Source organism: Equus przewalskii, chromosome 28 (assembly GCF_037783145.1).
Source record: "Equus przewalskii isolate Varuska chromosome 28, EquPr2, whole genome shotgun sequence".
NCBI lineage: Eukaryota > Metazoa > Chordata > Mammalia > Perissodactyla > Equidae > Equus > Equus przewalskii.
The window spans coordinates 26,849,131-26,870,720 of record NC_091858.1 but is presented as its reverse complement, the minus strand read 5'-3'; the positions used below and the strand labels follow the sequence as shown (position 1 = coordinate 26,870,720).

General features: G+C 39.8%; 1 protein-coding gene and 1 long non-coding RNA gene across 2 annotated transcripts in view; one reads left to right on the top strand and one right to left on the bottom strand.

The window, feature by feature from the left end:
* The window catches only part of TENM3 (teneurin transmembrane protein 3), a 2,420,957-nt gene that overhangs the window by 1,330,184 nt on the left and 1,069,183 nt on the right, over nt 1-21,590 (top strand). The window lies entirely within an intron of this gene.
* Nucleotides 713-20,543, bottom strand: LOC139080107 (uncharacterized). Its single transcript, XR_011534279.1, has 3 exons — nt 20,413-20,543; nt 17,113-17,185; nt 713-1,185 (listed from the first exon to the last, which is right to left on the bottom strand). It is a non-coding gene; the product is annotated as an uncharacterized lncRNA (long non-coding RNA).

Genomic DNA, 21,590 nt, shown 5'->3' with positions numbered 1-21,590 from the left:
CTGAAATAAATCATAAAAAATGTGCTTAGTATGTGCATTGGTCCCCTCTTATCTGCAGTTTCATTTTTTGTGGTTTCAGTTACCCGAGGTCAACCATGGTCTGAAAATATTAAATGAAAAGTTTCAGAAATAAGCAATTCATAAGTTTTAAATTGCCTAACGTTCTGCACAGCGTGGTGAGATCTTGCACCATCCAGCACTATCCAAGCCAGGATGTGAATCATCCCTTTGCCCAGCGATCCACGCAATAGATGCCACCTGCCCATTAGTCACTTAGTAGCCATCTCAGTTATCACATCAGCTGTCACAGTGGCTTAGTCTTGGTTCAAGTCACCCTTATTTTGCTTAATAATAGCCCCAAAGCACAAGAGTAAGGATGCTGGCAATTCAGATATGCCACAGAGAAGTTGTTATTATCTTACTGTGCCTAATTTATAAATTAAACTTTATCATAGATATGTAGGTATGGGAAAAAACACAGTATATATAGGGTTTGGTACTATCCACAGTTTCAGGCATCCACTGGGGGTCTTGGAATGTATCCGCTGTGGATACAGGGAGACTACTGTATATATTTTATATAATATTTAATTGTAAATATTATCATTTTTATATTTTATATTTAGATATTATCATATTTGTTAGTCTGTTTCTACATTATCTAGGAAAGTATCATACTAGAGAATTATACTGAAAAGCAAATTGCGTTTAATCAATTTATTTTCTTAAATACAAAAGCCCATGATTTCAGCTTGTACTGAAAAGGGGAACATTATACATTTTTAAGGAAAGAATTATTGAAACCATTAAAAATCCTTAAAGAGAACAAGATGGCTGAATGAGATGTGCCCCATCATATTCCCCCTCAACAACAATTTGGTTTTCATCCATGGATAAAAGTCCCTTGGTGAGAGCTGTGGGATCCTGCACCATATGCTAAGGGACCTGGGAGGAGGGTCACCCACCTGTGTGTAGCACGATGGGTACGCAGACCTGGCTGCCAGCTGTGGACTCCTCCGAAGCGGCCCATGAACCCGCTCTAGCCCTTCTCCGCTGGGGTTCAGGAGACCCTGAGAAGACTGCTTCGACAATCACTCACAGAGGCGAAAGCCTTGTAGAAGTCCAGGAGTCCACCCGAGACGTTCCAGCACCGTGTTGGAGCAAGAAAATCCTAATCCGGACTCCCTGGCAAGGGTAAGAGGAACAGCTTGACTTTACCCACATCACTCCTCCCCAAGGCCGCACAACAAAGAGAGTCCTTCTTGCGATGATTTCCACCACGGGTGAAGTGAGGATGTGCCTGAGTAGCCGGCTTCCCCAGCCCGGTAGGATTCCCCAGTTGTCAAAGAAACCCAGTTCTCGCTCCTCCATCCAGAATACTGAATCGTGAGCTACACGACTGGGGGCCAATGAGTGGCTTTGAGAACAGTCGCTATGGCTCTGAATGTATCAAAGAGACCTGAATCCTACTCACTTTGTCACAAACTCCATCAGGAGGCCCACCCACAAGCTGATGGAACACCTTGCCCAGAGATTCCCCGCAACTTGGCCCACAGACACCTCCTGTGCTCTGCAGGACTCACCCACATACTCCTGCCCTGTGGCCAGCTCCCTGTGTGCATGCCTCATGGGGATGAGAGCAGCTTTGGAACAGCGTGGGTAGTCATTTCACAATATGTAAGTGAATCGGATCATCACATTACCTCTTAACTTCCACGATGCTACATATCAATCATATCTCGGTAAGGCTAGAAAACAATGCTTAGAGAAGTTCTGAAATTCTGTAGTAAACTGTGGTACGCAGTAGGAGACCACAAAATGCTTGTCGAATCAGTTCATTTAAAATGAGACAAAAATCTATCATGAACACACTGTTTTAAATTAAAGAGACAGGGATGGAAATTATATGTTACTACTGGCAGAACAGTATTGCCAAGCTTTTCTACAGAACACTGGTTCTCTCTAAGATGTTTATCAGTAGTCAGGAAATAAAAAATACGTTGTATTGAAATGATTTGGGGAAATACTAGCTGAAACAAAAGTGGGAAGATTTCTTCTCTGCAAGGTTTTTTAGAGCCTTAATTATATAATGCAGGATTTCCCAGAAATTATTAATCAGGGAAATGGTTACTTTTGCCAGAACATCTAGTAAGACACCACAGAACTAGCATTTCACAAAACGCTGTTTGGGAACTACTGACATGAGGAATGCAGGAGAAATTTCAGGAAAGTAAAGTGTATATTTGCCAATGATCTCAATATCCTCTAAACACATGTTTGGGAAAAAATACTCTTTTTCTATTACTAAATTGAATCTCTATCCTGGACTTCTATTCCACTTGATTGAAGAGATTTTTATTGAGTCAATTCCAGGTAAACTCAATTTCAGGTTATAATAGCATCAGTTTGAGATTTTCCTCTTCCCCACCCTTCCCGGTGGGGCATCAAAGCGCTGGGGAGCTTATGTTGGATCTGAGCCTTGGGATTCGACATCTGGTTCTCATCTGGGAACTGTCCACACAGCTACCAGCTGTGGTTTACACAGTCCCGTCTGGTTCTCAGTTGTTGTTATTCTTCTCTGAAATGTCTGCCTGTACATCTGGCTCCCCAACCACATGTCCACACCACATCCACTACAACGTCACCTCCTCTTGACAGAAAGACTCCTTCGTGTCAGCCAGCTCTCTCTTAGCTAATCCCTGGGCCTTTCTCAAAACCGTAGAAAAATTAGGCTGTGCCACCATATCATTGTGGGAAGTTTGTTGAGGCTGCCTGTGACCATCTCTGGCCCTGCAGTTGTTCCCATGCTAAATGATACAAGGAACTTCTTGTAAAGATGCTGACTCCCGAGGCTCCAGATAGGAAGCCTCTATGCTAGCATCCCCAAACTTACCTGGGCATTAAGCCATTCTACCCTCTTAATGGAAAGCTGGGTGTTGGAGGCAGAAGGTTGGGATGGGAATGGTTATTGCAAAGGATCCCACTTCAGACACCATACTCTTATTAGTGAGAGCGGCTATATATCCAGTGCTTTTCAACTGAAGTACTATCAGATCCTGTGGGTACAGTGGAACCTATCTAAAAGCACATCTTTACTTCATCACTGTTAAAATCAGTGGTGAGGATCAGCATAACGTCAGCTTTGTGCCCTTAGTACATTCTAAAGATTCAATTTACAGTTTATAGAACAACTTTTCAAATACATACTGGCATGTATTCTCTTAGTTAGCTCTTGCAAATGTAGAAACTTTATCTTGACTTAGATACTTTAAGCAAAAAAGCGGAGCCTAATTAACACTAACATACGTTATTTAATTACTATATTTGGCAGACGTCATCGAATGGATAACCTTGTGAATAAGCAAACAAGTTTCCCTAAACAGCAAAAGTGATTTACAAAAGAAAATTCTCATCTAGGTGCAAAACAAACAAACAATGAGAGAATGAGACAACCTGTGTTTCTCTAACTGCACTTCTTTAGGTAGGGTTGAGAATAAAACAGAAAAATCACAGTACAAGCATCTTCATGAACGAGAAGTCGATAGAAACCCATGGAATAAAAGGAACTAATTGTTTTGGGTGTCTCTTACGTACCAGGTATTTCTACATATAGCATTGAATTTAGGTAGGACCTATTATTACTTATTTTATATGTAAAGAGACTGAGGATCAGAAAGGTGAAATAACTTGTCAGGATCATAAAACTCTAAATTAGTGGAGTTTATACCTACGTCTATGTGGTGACAAAGCCCATAGTGCCTTCAGTCAACTTATCAGAGACATGTTTTCCTCTAAGAGATGAAAAGGAAGAAATACATAAATACCACATTAGAAAGTAAGAAATTCATTGGGTTTCTTAAAATTTGAGTAAAGGAATTATTGAGCATCTGCAGTCTTTCTCATCTCATTTTACAACTGATAGTTTTCAAGGCATATGTTTTACCCACATGAAGGGGTTAAGGATGGTCGTTTATGCCAACTACTGGTTTTACTCTTGCCATCTCTGGCTCCAAGCATCCTCATGCCTCCTCTTGTCATCTCAGGGCCAGTGTGACACTGTCTATCTCCACCCAACTTCTCAGGGAATTCCAACACTTAGAGACTTTTCCTCCCTTCTGGAACTATCTTTTTCTGATCTATTTCTGACAGTAGAGCCTTTACCAAATATCTGATAACTTTTGGAGTAGCTGGCTTAATAAAGTGTCCCTCCCAGGAAAACAGACCCTGTTCCTCTACTCCTTTCCAAGTGATCACAGATCTTGCCATTCCCAAGAGCAGCCTTAGTTCCCTGTTTCACAAACAGCACATCCTTGTCATGCTAAGGCACCTGTAGAGTTCTAGCCCATTGGAGGATAAGAGGAACAAGAGATCAGCCCATTCAGGGCAAGGATTGTTGTCTTCTTTGTTCCTTGATGTGCCCCAAGAGCCTAGAACAGTGCCTGGCACATATTTGTCACTTAAAAATATATATTTGCTGAATGCATAGTAATAGAAGGGAGATAAGTAATAGAAATGAGTTGTCCCTGCTGCCTGGCTCTTTCTCTCTTTGCTGTCTTGTCCCCTAAGGTAAGAACACCACGTGGATATAGTTCATCAGGTCCTTGTTTAAGCTGTTGTGAATCTGGGAATTAAAACCTGACTCATTACCCATATTCTAAGTTCTGTTGCTGCTACACTGCAACTTGCTGAAATTTTTGTGTGTTTTCAAGTGTACATTTTATTGCCATAGGTGGATGGAAAAGGATGTCAGGATTGTAGAAGCTCTGTGATGCTAAGATTCAGCTTGCTCTCTAACTCATTTATGCAGCTGGGGTTGGTTAATCTTTTCTCACTGGATTTCTGTCCTGCATGCTAGAGTTTACTGGAGTTCTCGCGTATGAATACATAACCTGTGAAATGTCTAAAAGGTATACTAACTCTATAAAAGTTTTATATGTCCTAAAAAGTAGGCTTTTTGACTTTTTCTATTGTTTGGACTTTAGCCAGCCAATGAAATTACTTCCGGTCTCAGGATAGTTTTTCTTCCTGCCACTAGATGTCAGGAACAATAAGAGTCAGCATGCGTCTACATTATCAGAAAGAACCACATTCCAAAACTATGTTTTTTAGTCTTTCTCAGAACTGGCATTCATTTTTTCCATAAATACTTATTGGGCACCTACTGTGTGTCAGCCACAGTTTTAGGCCTTCAGGATACATTGGGATAGATAGATAGTTACAGACCTAAATAAGAAAGAGAGATATGATAGAGTTAGGCAGTGCATACAGATGAGAAGAGGCTGGGAAACAGAGAGTAAGAAATAATCAGAAGGAAGCTTCTGGTGGGCAGTGGTAGGGAAAGCAGAGAAGAGTAGCAAGTTCCCTAAGGCAGATGCCAAACAGGGTTGGTGGTCATTGAGGTCCTCCCTGAAGCAGACATCCAAGACAGGATGAGGTCTACAAGAGATTTATTGGGGGAACATGCGTGAATAGAAAAGGAGACAGAGCCAAAGTAGGTGAGGAGAGTCTTCAGACCTCCCTCAAGTTCCGTCCCTGTGCAGTGGAGACGGAAGGCAGGGACACGGGGTTAGAATGCCTTACTTTGTGGTGCACCTCTGATGGCCAGACTGATGGGGAATTTGGGCCTAAGTTGCATAGCTAAGGAGTCCCGTGTCTTTTAGGGATCACCTACATGAGTACCCCTGCTGTGCTGGCTGAGGGCATCCTTGGGATTTGTGAGCTCACGCATGAGGGAGGTAGCGGATAGAGAGGGGCTGTGGTTGGTGCTGGTCAATTGTGTTCGTCACAGCAGGATCTCTGAGTGGTACATTTTCATTGTGGCCTCAGAATTCAAGAAAGCTAGATGTAGGAAAGCAGAAAGGGAAGAGAGTGGAGAGGAACTCTATGCGTTTACTAGATAAATCATTACTGAGTCAGTGAACAGCACATAGTAGGCATTCGTTAAATCCAACTGAATTTTTAAATTATTTTATTTTTCGGAATTGTATTATTGCTTTTCAGTGAGTGGAACTATATATTCTTGAATAACAATTAAAATGATAAAATGAAGCAAATCATCTGTTCCTTCTAATACCAACCTCTATTTTTATTAGACATAACTTACAAAGTCTTTAGTTCCATCCATCCTTTATACCATATAAAACTTTAACTAGGTTTATGACATCACAGACTTGCCAATAATTCCAGTACCTTGTTATTTTACTATTGTTATCTTCCTTTTCCTTTTGCAGAAAAACAAAGAAGAAAAAGAGAAATATATTTATGTATGACCACCATGATTATGAGTCTTCATAGTACACAATGGCTCATATAAGAAGCAGCCACTTCTATGGCTGTAGAACAGAGTTTATCTTATAATATTTTATCCCTAGAGATGCTATAAGAATTCACAAACGATAGACAAGCCATTATTCTGATAAACTATGAAATTTAACAAGTTTACAACCATTTTTCTACTTAGAAACTTCTATCAGTTTAAGAGATTTGGTTTAGCAGTTGCCAAAGTTTGAATGCTTGAGTAAAACTTTCTAAAAATGAAAGCACTGAGCAAATGGGCTGACAGTCTTGTGAGAAGTAAGCTGTCAAGATGTTTACTACTTCCTACAGTGGCCCAGCGAGAAAATACCAGTAGGATGTGATTTTTATTTTTAATGTATTACTTCTTTTTGGAAACATTAAAAAGAGAAATGTATATAAAATATAATAAACCAAAGTTTACTAAGCAAGAGTATGTCTAAATTCAGTTCAGAAAAAGAAAGAATATTGTAAAAATGTGACTGCCTTACTACTCTGATAGAAGCAATATACTCCTCAAATATTTTTTCTTAAAGAAATAAGAATCTTTATAGTAATTTATATAGCCAGATGAGTAATACTACCACTTTATTCTAGTAGGAAATCATAATGTGCTAATAATGATATAAAACTGTAAATCCTTGCTAATAGGATATCAATTGGTGAAAGCATGAAATATAGAAAATGAATGTTTAAGGATTTGCACCAAGACTTATTAAGTGATACCTGGCAGAGATTTCTTTTCTCTCTCTCTTTTCTTTTGTTTTTTGCCTTAGAGTGTAAAGAATTTACTGCCAAAATTTGAACCTAGCCAATAGCAAACTCAGGTTATAATAGAAAATAAATACTTTAATTTGTAATAGATACTTGTTTTGTGCTTAAAAATATTTTGTTCTTTTAAAGTAAAGAAGTATTAAAATTATACCCTTATTTGGTCCCTGTGCTTTCTGCACAAGCCCCCTTCCTCGTACAAGTGCATTCTTCAGAACAAAACTGTCCCAAATATCTCAAATTGTAAATTGGTAGAATGCAAAGAAATGTGCTTTCAGAAGCAGGAAAAAAGAAAATTCTCCAAGATACCATATGGGTATAGTTTGCACACTGAAAAACTCAGCAATGTATTCATAAATCCTACAGAAATTGAGGACTCAGAAAAGAGGCCATTAATAAAATTGAAACCCCCCAAAGATTTAATATTGTGAAATGCACGAGTGATTCCACAGCTGCCTCTGATACCTGCTTATAAGCTTCTGTTCTGTTGAGGAAAAATTCTTTCAAAGTTCCTGCTCAGACACTTTTCTTGAGGCCTTGGCCATCAAGGAAACAAAATCTCTCTTAACCTCCACGTAAATGTCTTCTCGTTTATTTGAATATGATGATTGATTCAGAAGCACACGAGTTCAATAAAGATTATAGCAGACAAACTTCACCTGAAAAGATGTAAGGAGAACACACGATGACACCACCACAGAAGTAAACTTAATCGCTTCCCTTTGTTTAAGTGAGAATTATTTTGTTTTTAAATAGAGCATCATCGTAATATAGGAGTCATAGGAACTTAGAATTGGAGAGAGAAAACTTGGGATGATTGAAATCAGACCTTCATTTTACAAAAGGCAAAACATACTAGGCAAGGTAAAAATTTACTAGACTAAATGTCTAATTGCAATGTAATTGAGAGACTAGATAACTAATCATGGAGATACCAACATATTATTAAGGTTCTCAGAAAATTCTACGTCCTGTTTTGCTTTTCAACCATTTAGAATGTTATTACTTTTGAAATGAATGGATTTCTTTGGTAATTTTTATTATAGAAATAATCCACAAAAATAGTTTTTTAAAATGCTAGCAACGCAGAAAGACATTGAATGTAAAGTAAAATTCTTGACCACACCCAATTCCCCTTTTCTTTAATTCCACTCCCCACAGACCAGTAAGAGTCTAACTTTCTAGTGACTCTTGTGGTTACTATTATATTTCATTATATATTTTTCCACTTCTTAACTTATGAAATTTAGGAAGAATCTATTAGCCTCCAATAAAAAAATTTCAAGAATTTCTTTTATCGATTCTACTTTCCGATCTATTAATTGTATTCTTATTTTTTATATTTACATTGTAATTGATGATTCCATGTTCTGCCTATAGGTTGGTCTGGAATAAAATAAACAGCATTTACAATTCTGTGATAATGTCAATTTATTTTTTTGGTTCTAAAACTAAATGGAATAATTGAACCCATAAAATATAAAGTATAATTTAAACGGTACCACTTTAGAAAGATATTACCAAGCATCTCAGCATATTATATCTGCTGTTATTTTCTTTCTAGCTTCTTCTGAGTCATTCTCAACTGTACTGATTCTTGAAAACCATGTTGCCTCCTTTCTTGGAATTATTTATTTTTTTAATTGGTGAATTTGAAGAGTAATTTTTTTCATATAGGTTGAGAGATGAGTAAACTTTCTGAATTGTTGCTTTTACACTTAATTGATAACTGCATTGTCTATAAAATTGGGGGTTCAAATCCTCTTTTCCTTGGAATTTGAAAATATGGCTCTATTGTTTTCTTACGTCACTGATCCTTTTCAGCAGCCGGATGTCAGACCGTGGCTAGACTGTCTACCATTCTGTAACAGGAAAAGGAAGCTGGTCATTCGCAAAATCTTCTCTTCTCCAAGGACACACAGATAGATTGCATTTCCCAGCCTCCTTCACATTAGACCAGGTATCAACACCAGAAGCTCTACAGTCCTTTTAGGGACCAAGGCTTTCATGAAGCAACTGTGGTGTCTCCACATGTTTGTTCCTTTCCACCAGCTGGATGGCAGATGGCAGAGTGACAAGATGGAAGGACGGTGCTTCCTTGAATCACTCTGTGAAGGAAAGCCATGTAGAACGCTGCTTTAAACTGTGAAGCACGTGAGAAATAAACATCTAATTATAAGGGGTTTCAGAACATTTTTACAGCAGCTACCATTCTTCTTTTCTTCTCTGAAGTTTTTAGGGTTTCCTCTTTGTCCTTGGAGTTCTGAAATATCACCAGGATGTGTCTAAGCTTGAGCATTTTCATGCTTCCTAATCAGGACGTGGGTCCTTTCAGTCTAATTACTTGAAAGCTACGTTTCTGCTCTTTTTTCTCTATGTTTTCTTTCCCAATATTATCACTGTTCTCCCCTTCTAGAACTCTTATCAGATAAATGTTGGCCTTCTCAAAACTTGCCTCCATCCCCGTAAACCTTTCTCTAATATCCTATACCTCTATCCCATATTATCTTTTTGCTGTTTTTGTGATGGACCAACTACCTCAGCTTTACCCTCAAGATCTCCAACAAAGTCTCTAACTGTTGCATTTTATTATATGCACTGTCCATTTTGGTGGGAAAGAGGAGTGTGACCGCATTTTTAATATCCAGGAGCTCTTTCTTTCTACTCTAACTGCTCCTTTTTTACGGTAATTGGATCTATTTTTAATAAATATACTCTCCTCTGGAATCTGTTTAAGAATTCTAAGTTTTAAAAAAGTTTCTCTTCAGTTCCCAGAAATATCTCAGTTTTCTCTAAAGGAAGTTTTCTCTTTTTTCATCCGCCATCCTTTCAGTTTTTCTCAAGAGTCTGACAGCCCTTCATGGTTCCTTCAAGGCTGTTAATGAACAAGTACGTTGGACTTCTCTGCAGTTTAAGGTCTATTTTCCCCACGAGCCTGGACACAGAAAGGTGGGGGCAGGGTTCTTGGGCGCTAATTGGGCGGGTCATTCACGTGACCCAGCAGGTTTCTGTGCTGGGAATTCATGCCTTTTCTTTTGTCTTCTTCCCCTTGGGCCTAATGTCGTAGTCCAGCTTTAGCTAGAGGTCTGTTCTGCTTTTCCCTAAGATCTCAAACCCTCTGATGAATCTTCCTTTCTAAGCAATTCACCCACCTCCCTGAGAGAACAGTCCTTCAGCTTAGCTGACAGCAGAAGCAGCAGCTTCTAGCCCAAACCCAAGCAGGAGCAAGGAGTGACAAGGGCCTGGCTGCTCTGCCGTGAGTCCCCGGGTATCCAGGGGACCTCTGCCTGCTCTCTCAGTCAGCCTCAGAGAAGGGAGAAGGGCATGGCCCCAGGGCCAGCCTGCCAGCACCTGACTGGACTGTGCCACTTACCACGGATGTGACCTTCACACCTTACTCATCACCCTGTGCTTCAGACTTGGCGTCTGTAAAGTGGACGATCACAGGAGCTACATGCAACGATTGCATTGCGGAGTAAATCGCTTAATGCCTGTTGTATTAGTTTGCTAAGGATGACATGAGCCGGGTGGATTTTATTGTCTCACAGTTCTGGAGGCTAGATGTCCAAGGTCAAGGTGTCGGCTGGGTTAATTTCTTTGGGGGCATCTCTCCTTGGCTTACAGAAGGCCACTTTCTTGCTGTGTCCTTACATTGTCATGCCCATGTCTGTGTGTCTGTGTCATAATCTCCTCTCCTTATAAGGATACCAGTCATGTTGGATTAAGGCCCACCCGTAAGACCTTGTTCTACCTTAATTACCTCTTTAAAGACCCTATCACCAAACACAGTCACATTCTGAGGTACTGGCAGTTAGGGCTCCAACTTATGGATTTGGGGAGGCTGCAAATCAGCCCATAACGCATGTAAACTACTGAGAAAGTCTCTGTACTTAACAAGTTCCCCAGAAGTGTGAGATATTCCTATTAACAGGAAGGAGCAGGTTCTCTTCTCTTGCCTTCATCTACGTTGCTTTATCATCTGATTTCTCTGTTTCTGATTGTGGTCATTTCTTCCACATGGAAGGCCCAGGAAGAAGCAGACTATTGCTAAGTTCAAGTCAGGAGCCTGCTCACCAGCTGCCTGGGGAGAGGAAAGTGAGCATGAGCAGTGACGGGCTGAGCATGCCTACCATGACCCACCTGGAAATATTCTTTATATACAAGGAGACTCCTGGATGGTCCCCCTACATCTATTCTCACCCCTTTCCAATTATTCTCCATACTGCAGCCATATGAGTCACTTCAAAATACCTAACTGGAAATACAGAAATCCTAGGAATAACATTCTATTTTTCCCCAGAATATTCTTTGATATGCTATCCCTTCTGAGAAAATTATGGAAAATCTAGATTATTCCCAAAGGTTTCCAACTCTTCTATACAGATAATATTATTTGTAGAGTTAAGTAAGCAGGCAATCAGCCAGAAAGTTTGAATGGATTCCTTCTTAACGTCTAGAGAAACTGTGATAAGACACATGTTTTTCAGTGAATCCTTATAATTACACCAAATTGGTCAACAATGAATTTTGAAATGTAGATGATCTCAAAATCTTTGCAGTAACTTTCAACTCAGCGTCTTTTCCCAGAAACACATAGATGGCCAGAATAATAGTAGCCTTCAGATTTAAGAAATGTTTGAGGCTGAGGGGAATCCTTAAACTCGAATTTCTGAGTAGGTTTTTCCTATAGATCACTGCCATGGAGAAGAGCCTAGGTCTGTCAAGAATGGAAAAGTTTTCTTGTCTCCTAGCCAATCTCCTGCCCACTTGGGTTAAGTTAAAGTTGCTCACAAATGTTCCCATGACTGAGGGTCTTTCCAGCAGGATGAAGAAGTTTAGGAAGCTGCCACCATGGTTCCTCCCTAGAAATACCCTTAAGCTCAGGGGGAGTGCACCATCTGGCCTCTCCCCATTTAGCGGCTTGTCACACAGCCAGCACTCATCCACTCACCATCAACAACCCTGTCTGCAGAGGAGCAAGTAGCTCCTCCACACACAAACCTTGACAGAGAGAGGGAGAGGAGAGTTTCTATGTAAAGTATTACTCTCTCACCTAAAATCTTTCAAAAGTAAATGTTTTGAAAATAAGATAATCCCTATCAGGCCAGCCCTGATGGCCTAGTGTTTAAAGTTTGGCACACTCCACTTCAGTGGCCCAGGTTGGGTTCCCAGGTGTTGAACCACACACTCGCCTGTCAGTAGCCATGCTGTGGTGGTGGTTCACATAGAAGAACTAGAAAGACCTTCAACTAGAATATACAACTATGCACTGGGGCTTTAAGGAAGGGAAAAAACAAAGAAAGAGAGAGGAAGATTGGCAATAAATTTTAGCTCAGGACAAATTCTTACCAGGGAGAAAAAAAAAGATAATCCCTATCAATAGTTCAGATAGGAGTGTATTGGACCCCGGTACCTAACATGGAGATTATCAGATTGTTTTCTCTAGGGGAGAAGAGAAGGAGGAGACATGGGAACCCAAAACCCCCTCGGAGGAGAGAATTTTAGGATGATGAGAGAGAAAGATGAAGGAGAAGAATGAGAAGAAAATGTCATCATTTGTCTCATGCAGTGCCAGAATAAAGAGTAAATCTGGCTCAGAACTCATCCAGGCAAGAATGACCCAGACTGGCTTCCCCTCTGGATAAACTCTAGATTCTCGCTGAATCTGGTAGTCCCTGTAGTTTCAGAATTTCTCAAAGAATGAGGAGGTTCTGCTCTGTTGCCTGTCAGGGAACAGGAAGTGTGTCTGGTTGCATCCAACAGGGAGAACTATCCAGACAGCCAATTTGTCTTATATTCATTCTGTTTTCCTTGAAAACCCAGGGCATACAACCAGGAACACACGACCATCTCAGCACGTGTTTCTCAGCCCAAGGCATATAGGGGAAATAGTATATGCAGCAAAGAAAGGAAAGCGTAGCCCCAGAAAAATAATTAGAAGAATGAGAAGCTACCAGCAAGAGAAGCCACAGTTAGTCCTTCAAATATCCCAGTTCCCCTACTATCTTGCATTTGGAAGTCTTTTGTAAGAAACATCACAGAAGACCAGACTTTTCCTTTCTCCAACTCTCAGAATACCAGTGCATTTATTAAAAATTTAAGAAAACAAATCACTGGCTGCCTAGTAGGGTCTGTGGAAAAATCCTCTACCTATGTCATCTGTTGTGAATTTCCACAGTGTTTCCCTTTCGCAAACGATGCTCTGCCTTAATTTACTTTTGCCCCGCAATTAATGCTCAGTGAGCACAGGCTCATATTGCAAGCACATATGTTTGCTTTTGAAATAAAGTTGTTAATGGCGAAATGTATTCACTCTTCCTCGTTTCACAAGCTCACGATGGCAGGGACCATAATGTTTTTCAAGTACCGGTAACTGTTTTCCTCTGCAGAGGGCACGGGCCTGTCTCTCACATTCACAGCTGTTGTGCATGCTTTGCATTTCAAAAAAACAAAAAGAGAGAGCAGAGAGGGAAAAAATCATTTGTGATTGGTGTGTGAACAAGAGCTAGCTTGCAGTCTCCCACTCTGCCTCTGCAATGAGTCTCAGTTGCCTGTTATCGATGTACTTCACTCAAATGAGCTGCAGTCCAGGCAGGGGCAGGTAGAACTGGGTTAATCAAGACTAAGTTGCTGTGACTTTAAACCACAGAACAGTATTTCATGGTCAGGGGAGTGAAAGACAACTCCTTTGCTGTCCTTGGTGACAAAGGACCTGAAGTAGCAGCCCAAGGTCATTGAACTAGGCTGCGCAAGGGCTCTCTCCACACTGGTGGCCACGTCCTTGGATTCCGGGCAGGAAAGCTGCCAGTGTCTTGGTGCGGTCATTGGTCTTAAGTAGGAAAGATTTTGTTAATTCGCCTTTGAAGAAAGTTCTATGTCCTGAGCAATAACCATTCATTCTAAATATGCTTATTTCTCAAGAGATATAAACTATATTACTACACATGTAGTATTAGCTACATATATATAGATAGACCTACACACCACGCACACACACACACATACACACACACACATCCATGGATGTATATTCAAGAAACACTTAGCGGTGGTTACCCCTGGGCAAGGGGACCAGAGAAGAGATGGGAGATTTTTACTTTTTGTTTTATACCCGTCTGTAGTGTTGAAAATTTTACATTGTGCAGGTATTACTTTGGGAATAACAGGAAACCCATAATAGCCACAAGATTTCTCTTCTGGTATCCATTTGCTTTAAAATGATCCATGTTCTCAGAGTTGTATTATATAGGAATATTCGAGGCAGAGTTCTGCCAGGCCATATTATAAAGTATGGTCTTGAAGGGAGTTGGCCATGCCCTGTGTGTCCAAAGAGGGATTTTTGCTAACTGCTTCTCAACATTATCTCTGCTAGGCACTCAATTATAGATAGGGTGACCACATTTTCCAGTTCACACCTCTTATCCCGGTGCTTTTATGCTCAAAAGTGATTTGGACAATAAATTTTGTAATCAGTCTAGTTATGGGGAGTCATGTGGGCTCTTCGTGGTGCATTTAATCCGCCTTTGAAAATAATTTTTTAGGTTAAAAAATGAGCAATTACTAGTCACTGTGGTAGGTACTTGATATACACTATTTAATTTATTCTCAAATGCCTTTTTGAGGTGGATGAAATTATATTAACGATAAAGAAAATGAGGTTTGGTAACTTGCCCATGATCTTTACACTTTGACAATCTTACCTGCCAATTTTGGAAGTTCAGGCATACCCTGTCATTGACTATGTCTGTCCTTTTAAATGTTGACACATGCAAGCCCCCAATGCCACATAATTCTTTCCATTTACTCCTAGCCCATTCTAATAATATCCTACCACCACTAATACAGATTTAATGCAGAATTTCAGAAACCAACTTTGTTCTTGTTTTCGACTCAAAACCCCTTCCATCAGGAAGCTTTCGCTGTCCCCTGAGCCTAGAACACTTGCCCTAGTCCTACACTCTCATAGCCCCTTATCAGTTTATAAACATTTATCCGATTCAGTTCTAATAATTATTTTAATATTTTTAACACCATGTGGTTTAGGAATGGCAACCTGAAAATACCACACTCAAAGGTCCTTTGGGAGAACAATTTTCCATAGTAAATGATGGGGCAGAGTGGGAATGACTGTGATTATGGAGTGGTGAAATGCCTCTCGCCCTCAACTAACTGTTTTTGATGTCAACAGTGGTGTTATTTTTCAGTGGTATTATTATTCTTCCCATTTTATAGCTGTATAAATCATCTCACATTGAAATAAAGGGAATGACATAAACTAAATACTCTCAGTGGTTAGAATTTCCTTCTCCTTTGGAATATCCAACTCCTTAAAACAATGCTTTAAGTTAATACAGAAAACTTAACATTTCTATTTCAGTCTTGACCCTAAATAAAGGAAGTCTAGATGACTCCCACCCCAGGACTCCGAATTCCCTCCAAACTTTTCTTCCTCTAACAAAATTAACCATACAGTTCTTTAAATAAAATGCTTTCAAAAATTAAAATTTAAAAACAATTTTAATTTAAATTCTTAAAATTTAAAATCAAAATGCTAAAAATTGCAATGACATCTCCCTTTTTCATTAGTAATGAAAACAGTATGCACAAACAGGTGCCTAATAAAAATTTTTCCTTTGCATTAGCTGGCTTTATAGTTATCAGCAGAGAGCAAGGGTGTGAATCATAGGTTGCTTTTGGCATTGTTTGCGGATTTGATTAATCCACAGAAATGCTTTAAAACTAAGGAGTGTGAATTCTCATATAGTTAAATGAAGGGAGTGACATAAAACAAATATATCCAGTGGCTAAACATTCCTCCTCCTTTCAATCATCCAATTATTTACCCAAACAAGGATCTCCATTACATATGATTTGATCACTATCTACCTTTGTAGCTTTCCTTGTGACTAGGAAAAAAGCAGACTTTGTTAATCAAACGTGTGTATTCCAATTTTTTTGAAAAAATTTACTGCTTTAGAAAACACAAAGCACTTTGTATTTGATTCATGGATGGACCAAATTAAAAAAATAAAATCACTTATCTACAGTTTTCAATAATCGAAGACTATATTAATAGCATGCAGAGAACACCAATTCGGTCTCTGAATTTAATTCTAGTTTGCATTGTCTCTCGTTGTTATTATTTGTATATCACAGCCTGAAGCTTTTGACATTGTTTGCACTTTTATCTGTCAGGCAAAATGTTTTGGGAAGGGGAATCACGAAGACCAATAAGAATATTCATAGAACTACCGCGACTTGTGGGTTAATTTAATGTAGGGAGAAAACTCTATTTTAAATGTGATGATATACTGAAAATGAGACTACTTAGCATTGTTCTCTCCCTCCAGCAAGAGAAGGGGCACGTGGTCCTATGTTTTCATTTCTTTTCTTTTTGAAATTATTATTTAAACAGGAAAAAAAATAATGGAATGCAGAACGAATGTCATTAAGTCTAGAAAACTAAACAGCAAATGAGCCCATTCAATCAAATCAGGACTCCTTTATTCGAGTATTATTGTCAGCAGGACAGTGTATGTGGTCTCTGTAATCTACCCTAAGACCATTAGAAAGCTTTAATTCACTTCTTTTATATATCCTGCTTCTTCTGTGTGCTTTTTCCCTATTCATTTATGCAAGAGAGAACCTGGCTTAGATTTTTTCTGGCGAGGTTCTCTTTTGGGTCCAGTTTTACCACGGGATTGGCAACGACTAGGCTCCACTCTCCCAGGGAGTTAGGGGCAAGAATTAGAATTCAGAAAAATGTTGGCTTCCAGCTTTGGTTTTAATCATGAGAATGCAAGCCTCCGATGGAGAACTTATCAAAAGAGACAAAAAAAGAATCATTTCTTTGCTGTAAACTGGGTGGGGGAGAGGGACGGGCAAGACTTGAACTCACTCCCCCGCCAGAGTTTCAAGTTGATATAGGATCTGTGAAGATGGATGGGTTTTTCAAAGATCTCTCTGACTGGCAAATATCTATGGTAAGTGCTGGTTCACACACAGCCAAAGACCACAGAACACAGTAGAAGATCCTTTAGTACTTACTTAAAGGGATGCATCCAGAGACCTGAGGAAATCTCCCCATTCCTTCTGATTCTAATTGTGGCAATTTCCTCATCTGTAAAAGAGAAATAATGATAATATCTACTTCACATAATTGTTGCGAGAATGAAACTACACAATAAGTCAAAGGTCAATAAGGGGCCTAAGGGGACGTGCAAATATTGAGCAATCTGATAATATAAATCAAGGAAATGAGGATTACTGTGGAAGGATCCCTGCTCAAATCCAAGGCCAAGTCATGAAGTTTCCTTAAAATACAGACAAAAACTATTCCTTTTCTTAAAAATGAATTTCTTAAGCATCTTACGAAGAATGATGGGTTACACTATTATTGATCAATAACACATTAATTAACTGAACCCTCTACAACTGTTCTTTATTCTTCTTATCTGCATTTACTAAGGTAAGTGAACACTACCTTCTCTCTGCTCTCTCCCGCCATATTGGTTATTCTTTTCAGCTCAATCTCCATCCTACCCAGTAAGCAAACCACAACTTTTGACTTAATTCAAGATTTCTAAGCCGATGCAGTTAACATCAAGTTCTCTCCTTTTTTTCTCTAAAGTCTTTCTGTACTCCTATACCTTCTTCTTATTCCTGTGGCTGAGGAAGAACAGATGCTTACCAATTTAACAAATCCAACCACCATTTCTTAAGTGCTGGGCCACTTGCTGGGCACCTTCTGTCCATGGCTTCTATTGCCTGCCTTCACCTCACCCAGGCCTCCCTTGCACAGGCTCTGTGTGTGCTGAAGCCACTCCTATTCTGGAAGAAGACCTGCTCTATCCTCTTTCTCCTCAGTGCCAAAAAGTCTAGAAAGTGTAGCTTCTACCCACTACCTCTTAGCCCTAATCAATGAGCACAACTAACCTTTTATATGCTAACTTTGTGCCTGACATTTAAGCCTAACAGCCATGTATGAGTTGGTACTATCCCCATTTTACAGATGAAGAAACCGAGGCAGAGAAGTTGAGTGACATGCCCAACTCTGCCTACCAGTAACTGAAAGAACAAGGATTCAAACTCAGTCCTTTTGACCCTGGGACCCCTCTGTGAACCAGAAGCCATGCACACTGCCCCTCAATGCCAAGTCGAATGCTGAGAATTCTCGCACCTGGCTTTGCTCCCGTCTTGTTTCAATGTCATCAGTGACTTCAATATAGCTTCCTAATCTACGAGTAGAATGACTCTACACAGCATTCTTAAGATACCTACCTTCATCTTTGTTTTATTATAAGTATTTGAATCCCTGCATTCTGGGGAAGGAATCACTCTGGGGCGTACTGCAGTGACTTTGAATGACAGGGCTAAGCGACCATTCTGGGCAGTCTTGAGACAGAAGGAAGACTGGGCATGTTGATTGTGAGGGAGGACAGGTGCATTCCGGGGGTCAGGGGACGTGAAGGATGGTCTGACTTGGTGATAGGAAAGCAGGGAGCATTCAGGCAGACATATGCTTTCTAGAGGAAACAAACCACCTTGCCCTGTGGCCACTCATTTGCAGCCCGCAGGCATGAGGGAGCTGCCTTTGGTCACTGTCCTGAGAGAACACACTGTGGTGTAATGTGAACTCAACGCTCCAGGAAGGCAGTCCTTTCCCTGACATCAAAGGCATTTCAAGTTCACACACTCCAGGAAGGGATACTCCTTAAGCTATATCTCCTAACATTTCATCATCTCTAAATCCTTTTGAAAGGATTCCCTGACACCTAACAGAAACAAGAAAAAAACCTTACACTTAATCCTAGCTTCTGGGGAGATGTCCCTGCCTGGAGGAAAGGTGACAGTGGAGGGCAGGAAAAACAATGGACCTTGTTCAGAATGCTGTCATTGTCACCCTAAGTCCTATGTTGAGGAAGGTTGTCACCACTGATGTTGGGAAGCATAGAGATTCCAGCTGGGACCTACATCACTAATCATTTAGGTGTGAAATCCCTAGATCCTTAACCAAAGCTATGATTATGAAGTTGCTTTAAGAAATACTACGGGATAATTAATATACAGATTTAGCAGTTTGCTGAATTTTGTGTTGTACATAGAGAAGAAAGGGGGAAAAATAAATTTAGAAGGAAAAGGAGACCATAGAAGTACAAATTCAAGGAAATTGCATTTTTAAGAAGTGAAATGAGTCTACTTTGATTAGTTTAATTTCCAAATGTCTCTGGGAGATTCGGTAGACAATATCCTGCGGAAAGTAAGAATTATAGCCTTATAAAGAGGGTGAAAGTTCAGCAATGGAGATGTCAACCCCATATAGAGCATAATTGAACCATGTGTCTCGTTGAAAAATTGTTTAGGTCTCTAGTCTTAGCAGCTGGGAGAGTTAAAATTATCCTCCTTATTCCACTCAGTGTATTTCATTATTTAGACATCATGTATTAGACATAAGGAAGAATGTCTTGAGTGTAAGAGTGATTAAACACTGAAACAGACTACCGAAGGAGCTCATGAAATTATCAACTCTAGAACATTTTAAAAATAGAGGCAACCATCTGTCTTCAATGATTTGGGTGGTAATCTGTCTTGGAAAAAGAGACTGGACAAAATAAACTTGATAGGGAAATATTAAGTAAATAATTTTCTGGACATGACCCTAATTTGGTGGCCTCCCCTGTACATGTACTTCATGTTTTTATTGTGAACTGTTCTGCCTCATAACTCAATATCAATTTTATGACTCTAGTTCATAAACTACTTCAGAGCTAATCTTAGCAGAAATTGTTACATTCCTTATGTTTTATGTTTAATATTATTGCTCGATATCTGAATTTTTTTAGAGAATATTGCATGCTATGTGTAAGATACAGACTTTATGGAAGTGAGTAGGTTTTGAAACCAATTGTGATAATCAAAGTTTGGTAAGATAAGGGCCTGGACTGGGGAGATGAAAGTAAAAATAGAAAGGAAGGAATGGATACAATGTTATGACTAAGAAAGAGATATTTAATCAAATCTGATTCTAACCTTAAAGTGTAACTGAAAGAGGCCATTTTGATTTGTATCCCCCATCCTTTGATTCAACTTTTCTTTCCTCCGGGGCTGTTGACCAAGACCGTGTATATAAAAACAGTGCCAAACAGAATGGATATAGTGTCAGTTCATGAGTAGTTCATCAAGGGCCTAATACCCCCCAAAACAAGGGCTTCCTGAAAAAAAGCATCAGTAAAAAATATACCTTCAGCCAAAGAGCTGGAGCCGACCTTCTGCTTCTTTCTCCCTCCTGTTAATCTACGCTTTCAGCTCTCCCAGCTAGAAAGAAAAATTCCTGTCTGATTTACCTACCCAGGCACAGATGGTCGTTCTGGAACAGAAAGTGCACGGCAGGTCTGTGTTGGGGAAACGGGCCCTCCCTGCCTGGGGGCTTCCCTCAGCAGAGTAAGAAAAGGCAGCTAGGGTGCGTTGTATGTGGGCACTGCCCTTTAACACACAGGGACCCTTCTGACTGGTAAAATGTGATCCAATAAATGACCTGGTCTCTGACCAACCAGATTAACAGCTCCTCCTTTGGGAGGAGCCAGTAAAAATGAGAAAAACAGAGGGATTCCCTTCCCAACGCATAAAAACATAAAAGTCTAGGTCAGGGATTCTTAAGCAGGATATCCAGAGAAGAATTTCAGATATTGAACTGGATTTTCAAGGAAGTATTTCCTTTTCTTTCTTTCTAATACTTTGAAGATTAGTTACGTGAGAGAAAACAAGAAAACAACATCAACGATAAAAATTAACCTTGTTCAATTTTGTTATTAAGAAATTATTTTACTCCAAACCAGGATAGGAATGCAGGTGATATGCACCATGGTCACCATGCTCTGTCGTCTAAAATGCTTTAATAGAAATAATGTAATCTTATTATTATTGACATTTCTCTTTAGTTTACGTTGAGCCTGGATTATATGGTGCAATGTGAAGGAAAAACAATTGCAATGAATCTTATGCACCCTTGGCTAATGTGCATTGACAAGCATGTTGGAACACCAAAGCTTCAATGTGGCTTGTTAACGAGGTTCCTGCTAATCAAAACATCAAACCAAAGACTAAAACTACAACGATTCTGCTACACATATATTAGAATGTCTAATACTAAAAAGACTCACCAGGGGCTGACCCGGTGGCATAATGGTTAAGTTGGTGCACTCCACTTGATAGCTGGGGATTTTCAGGTTCGGATCCCAGGCGTGGACCTAGCACTGCTCATCAAGCTATGCTATGGCAGTGTGCCACATAAAGTAGAGGAAGATGGTCACAGATGTTAGCTCAGCAACAATCTTCCTCAAGCAAAAAGAGGAAGATTGGCAACAGATGTTAGCTCAGGGCCAATCTTCCTCACCACACACACACACAAAAAAAGACTCATCAAACCAAGTGCTGGCAAGAATGTAGAATAACTGGAACTCTCAGATATGGCTGATGAGAATGTAAAACGGTATGTGCACTTTGGAAAAAAGTTTAGCAGTTTAACA